The following is a 5,816-nucleotide window of genomic DNA, read 5'->3' as shown; positions in this document are numbered from 1 at the left end:
CCACATTCATTTTTATCGCAAGTCATAACACAAATAGTATTAAAGAAATTCAAAAGTATAAAGGTCTCAACTCCAAATTCCTCTCGGGCATTGAAAGTATTTTTAAGGGGAAGGATAACACTCTTGGGGTTGGAAATGTAATAGTTTACGCTCAAATGAGAAAAGATAAAAATTTTAGGACAAGCAATTTGAACAAGTATTGATCACAAGACAGGCATATCAAATTATTAGAATTCAAATGACAAACAACCTTTGAGATTTACATGAGAAAACTCAAAGAGTAAAATGACAACTAACTAGAAATGAAAAATAAGAAAAGGAAACTATTAATAACAATAATTTATTATTATTATACATTTTTTATACAATTACATAAAACATGAAAAATAATAGAAAAATTGTTTTTTCCAACAACTACAAAATAATGAAAGAAAGTGTTGCTCTTGTTCTTTTTTTTTTCATATTTTAATCATTTTTTTGTACTATGTTTATCTTTTCCTTTTTTTATATTTTTTCATTTATATATTTTTTTTGCTTCTTTTTTCTTTGACAAGAGGCAACAAAAATAAAATGAAATTACAAAAAAAATAAAATAAATTTAACACAAATTTAAAAATTATTACAAATACTCATTCTTAAATGAAAAACATCCCTCTAGTAAATGTCATGTTTTAAATTCCAAAGATGTGACTTTACCTACTCAAATGATCAATAAAAGTTCAAAAAGTTATTTTCTAAACTCTCACAACTCACCAAGAAATGAACAACTTTAAACTTGAAATTTCTCTCAACTATTTGTATTAACAACCAACTTATCACATGTTTGAAAAGTGCACAAAAGAACTATGAAAATCACTTCTTAATAGCTAAACATAGTAAAAACTGACTCAAACCAACAAGTTGTATTCATGCTTGTAAGAATTTGAAAAAAAATTGACTTAAAAATTCAACACGACAATAATATTTTCCAAATGAATGCTAGTGAATGCTCACCACCCCCAACCAAAAATCAGACAGTGTCCTCAATGTCAAAATGAATACTCAATGAAAAAGGTAGGGAAAGAGAACACGTGGATGATGACCATGTCCATGATATGAGAGCGTAAATAGCCTGATAACAATACCCCAAAACAAACACAACACAAGAACGAAAAACATACAAAAATAAAAGAAGGGCAGAAAAATAATAAAAAAAAATAACAAACAAACCATTCAGAATTTCAGAGTGTATAAATTGGGTCCTTAAGAAGGACCTCTTCAACATGACTCACATTCAACAGCGAGAAGAATGTAAAGGTGCCCAAAAGAAGGTGGAAGTGTTCCCATAAAGTCTATCCCCCGACAATTAAATATTTCGATAACAAGAATTGGGTTCAAGGGCATCATGTGTCGACGAGACAAGGAACCTAACTTTTGGCACCTTATACAATAACGACAGAAATCATTGGTGTCTTTGAACAGAATGGGCCAGTAAAGAACGCGTTATAAGATTTTTGCAGCGACTTTCTTCACAGAAAAGTGACCACCACAAGCATCATTGTGGAAAAAATTTATCACACTAGACACCTCATCGTCGTGGATGTATATTCGCATGATTCGGTTAAGGAAATACTTGAATAAGTATGGGTCATCCCAAAATAAATTGCGTACCTCGACCAAAAATTTGTGTTTGTCTTGTGAACTCCATTCAGATGGGAGTTCACCTGTTACTAAGTAGTTCACGATGTCACCATACCACAGTAACTTAGTAAGAGAAAGCAATTGTTCATCGAGGAAATCATCATGAATAGGTGGACCATCAGCGGGATCGCTGAATTCAAGTCAGGACAAGTGGTCTGCAACGCCATTTTCAACACCTTTCTTGTCCTTGATTATGATATCAAATTCTTGCAAAAGAAGGATCCACCTTATTAATCATGCCTTATCATCCTTTTTGGAATAGAGGTATTTCAAGGGAGAGTGATCCGTGAAGATCGTAATAGGTGATCCAATCAAATAAGATCAGAATTTTTCAAGGGCAAAAACGACGACAAACAACTTTTTTTCACTAGTGGAATAGTTCATTTGAGCACTATTGAGAGTTTGGCTTGCATAATAGACAACAAAGGGTTTCCCCTCCCTTCGTTGTCCTAGTACAGCTCCCACAGCAAAGTTGCTGGCGTCACACATGATTTCGAAATGAAGACTCCAATCTGGTGACTGAATGATGGGAGCAGAAGTGAGTGAATTGACAAGCGTTCGGAATGATTCCTCACACTTAGGTGTCCACTCAAAGGTAACATCTTTGTCTAGGAGGTTGCTTAGCGGACGACCAATCATTGAAAAATTTGTATGAGCCTCCTATAGAAACCAGCATGACCAAAGAATGACCTAACGTCTTTGACAGTCTTAGGAGTAGGCAGGTTGGAGATAATGTCGACTTTGGATTGATCAACCTCAATTCCTCTTTCAGAAACAATGAGGCCTAAGACTATGCAGAAGATACCATGAAGTGACATTTCTCCCGATTGAGCACAAGTCCTTTCACAATACACCATTTTAAAACAGCTTCAACATGAAGAAGACATGTGTCAAAGGAATTTCCGAAAACGGTTAGGTCATCCATGAATACTTCCATTGATTTTTCAATCATGTCACTGAAGATGCTCATCATGCGTCTTTGGAATGTAGCCAATGCATTACACAATCCAAATGGAATACGTCGGAAAGCAAAGGTGCCAAAGGGACAAGTGAAAGTGGTCTTATCTTGATCTTCTAATGCAATCTTGATTTGATAATAGCCAGAATAGCCATCAAGAAAGCAACAGAATGGATGACCAGCTACACGTTCAAGGATTTGATCTATGAATGGGAGTGGATAATGATCTTTGCTGGAGGCGACTTTTAATTTTCGATAATCAATGCGCATGCGCCACCCTATCACATTTTTTGTGGGGACAAGGACCCCTTTTTCGTTTTGAACAATGGTGACACCTGATTTCTTGGGTACTACCTGAGTGGGACAAACCCATTTGTTGTCGACCACTGGATAGATGATACTAGCATCTAGCAATTTTAGAACTTCATTTCTTACAATTTCTTTCATTGTGGGGTTCAGTCTCCTTTGAGGGTATCTTCGAGGGATAGCCTCATCCTCCAGATTGATTCGATGGGAGAAAATTAAACGGCTAATAACTTTGATATCAGCAAGCGTCCCACCTATCGCAGATTTATGCGTTTGTAGTAGCTTGAGTAACTACAATTCTTGAGAATTTTGAAGGTTGGACGAGATGATAACTGGAAAGGTTTCACCGTCTCACAATAAGACATGTTTCAAATTGTCGGGAAGCTGGGTCAATTGAACAATTGGAACCTCTTCGACTGAAGTTTTCAGCTGTGCCCTCTCATGAGGTAGCTCTTAAAAGCGAGGTTGCCAAAACTTAGTCCTTCTATTGCGTGAGTCTATGTGATCTGATATTGCAAGAGTAGACTCAATAGAACTGGGACATTCATTTTGAGACAAAAGGAGGAGTTCATCAAGATTATCGAAGTTGCTTCGCAAGTGAACCTCCTCAAGAATTAAAGTGTCAATCATGAATGTTTGATAGCATTCATCATCTTCTCGAGGTTGTTTCCTGATGTGGAAGATATTAACTTCAAGAATCATGTTTCCAAATGATATCTTCATTAGGCCATTCCGACAATTGATCAAAGCATTTGCATTAGCATGGAATGGTCTTCCAAGGATAATAGGAATTTTTGACTCCTTGTTTACCACAGGTTGGGTATCAAGAATAAGAAAGTCCATGGGGTAATAGAATTTTTCAATTTGAACTAAAACATCCTCAACAATACCCCTAAGCTTTTTGGTAAAGCAGTCAGCAAGATGTAGCACAACAGATGTTGGCTTCATTTCTCCAAGGCCAAGTTGTGAGTATACAAAGTAAGGCATGAGATTTACACTAGCGCCAAGATCAAGTAAGGCTTGGCTGACTTCATGAGTCCCAATTTGGCAAGAAATGGTGGGACAACCGAGATCTTTGTATTTCGGCTGTGTCTTTTGATCAATCTCCGCACTCACTTGTTCAGTCAAGAAAGCAATCTTCTTGACATGGTGCTTGATTTTTGCAGTGCATAGATCCTTGATGATTTTGTCATAAGCCGGCACTTGTTTTATAATGTAAAGCAAAGGAATATTAATGTTCACTTGTGTCAAGTGCTCAAGGATTTCAGCTCGGTTATCAGGAAGTTTCCCAACAAGTTTCAAAGCCTAGGGAAATGGTACTTTTGGAGAGGCATTGAGTGGTGGATTTTTGTGAATAACTTTTGGAGTACTGGGAGAGTTGGATTTTATTGGAGGGTCTTGCAAAGTTTTACCACTTCTATTTGTGATGAAATTTACTTCCTTACCATTTTTATCATTGGAATTTGAAGATTAGGCCATGTTTTGGCCTTGCACATTGAATTTCAGTTGGGAAGGAAGTTTGCCTTTTTCCGGAATGGCCAAGGATTCAGTCAATTTTGAGAATTGACATTTCATTTCCTTGATTTCTTCCATCATTTGGCGATTTAGTTTGGATTGTTCCTCTATGAATGCATGAAGGATATTCTCAAGAGAATTTTATTATAGATGAGCATTGTATTGAGGTGTAGAATATGCCTTTAATTGTTGAACTTGTTGTTCATTTCTCCATTGGCCTCCAGACGATTGAGCTTGGTTGGAATCTCTCCAACTGAAATCTGGGTGGTTTCTCCAACCAAGGTTGTACATATGGGAGAATGGCTTGTTATACGCCCCTAAGGCATTGCATTGCTCCTCATAAACCCCCCTCATTTCATTAATAGTTAAGCAATCCTTAGCTAAATGCTCCATCCCTCCACAAACAAAACAAGGTTCTTGTGGTTCCGCTTGAGCAATCATGTGTGGTTTTTGGCCATTTTTCGTCATTAAGACCTCAAAATGCTTTTTCAAAGCTTCGAGTTGGGCCTTAATACTATCCTCTTCTCGAAGTTGATAAATCCCAGATGGTTTGTGTCGATTGGTGTTATCAGTAGCACTTGGACTAGTCCATGTGTGAGACTTTTTGCGCGGTTTCTTCGAGATATTAAAGAGCATCGTCTGGCTCTTTTTCGAGGAATTCACCATTGCATAGCATTTCTACAAACTGTCACTCACAACTCGTGAGGCCTTCATAGAAGTAACTGACCAAATGTCAGTTCTCATAGCCATGGTGCGGGCACTGATTCAACAAATCTTTGAATCTTTCCAAGACTTGATAGAACGTTTCATTGTCCTTTGGGGAAAATGTGGAAATCTGTCATTTTAGACTGTCGGTCTTATGGCTGGGGAAGTGTTTCAGAAAGAAGAATTTGGTCATTTCCTCCCATGTTCCAATAGACCTAGGTCTCAAAGAGTATAACCAGCTTTTGGCTTTGTCCTTCAAGGAGAGAGGGAAGAACTTCAATCGCATAAAATCGACATTTTTGGCTCAGTTATAGAACATGGCTACTACCTCCTCGAATTCTCTAATATGCACGTATGGACTTTCATTTTCCATTCCATGAAATGTGGGCAAGAGTTGAATCATGCCAGGTTTAAAGTCTGATGTCGACATATTAGGAGGGAAGATGATGCATGAAGGTGTGGAAGTGTGAGTAGGATGGAGGTAGTCACTGAGAGTTCTTGGTTGGATTTCATCATTGCAAGCCATTGTGAATAGATTATTAGCAGCTAAGGTTTGTGGAGAAGCAGGATTGGTGGAAGGAATTCCGGAAGGAGTGGTGGATGAATTGGAATAAGTGTCACTAGAAGTTTCGTGACAATTCATCCACTCTCG

The 5,816-nt window shown here is 37.5% G+C and overlaps 1 non-coding gene across 1 annotated transcript; it reads left to right on the top strand.

Annotated features, from left to right (window-relative positions):
* The first annotated feature begins 5,202 nt into the window (after positions 1-5,202).
* Positions 5,203-5,309, top strand: LOC133833748 (small nucleolar RNA R71). Its single transcript, XR_009893111.1, has one exon. It is a non-coding gene; the product is annotated as a small nucleolar RNA R71 (small nucleolar RNA).
* The last annotated feature ends 507 nt before the right edge of the window (positions 5,310-5,816 follow it).

The sequence above is a fragment of the Humulus lupulus genome, chromosome 4, assembly GCF_963169125.1.
Source record: "Humulus lupulus chromosome 4, drHumLupu1.1, whole genome shotgun sequence".
Taxonomy (NCBI): domain Eukaryota; kingdom Viridiplantae; phylum Streptophyta; class Magnoliopsida; order Rosales; family Cannabaceae; genus Humulus; species Humulus lupulus.
Note: the sequence above shows the minus strand (reverse complement) of the source record. Positions and strands in the feature narration are given on the sequence as shown.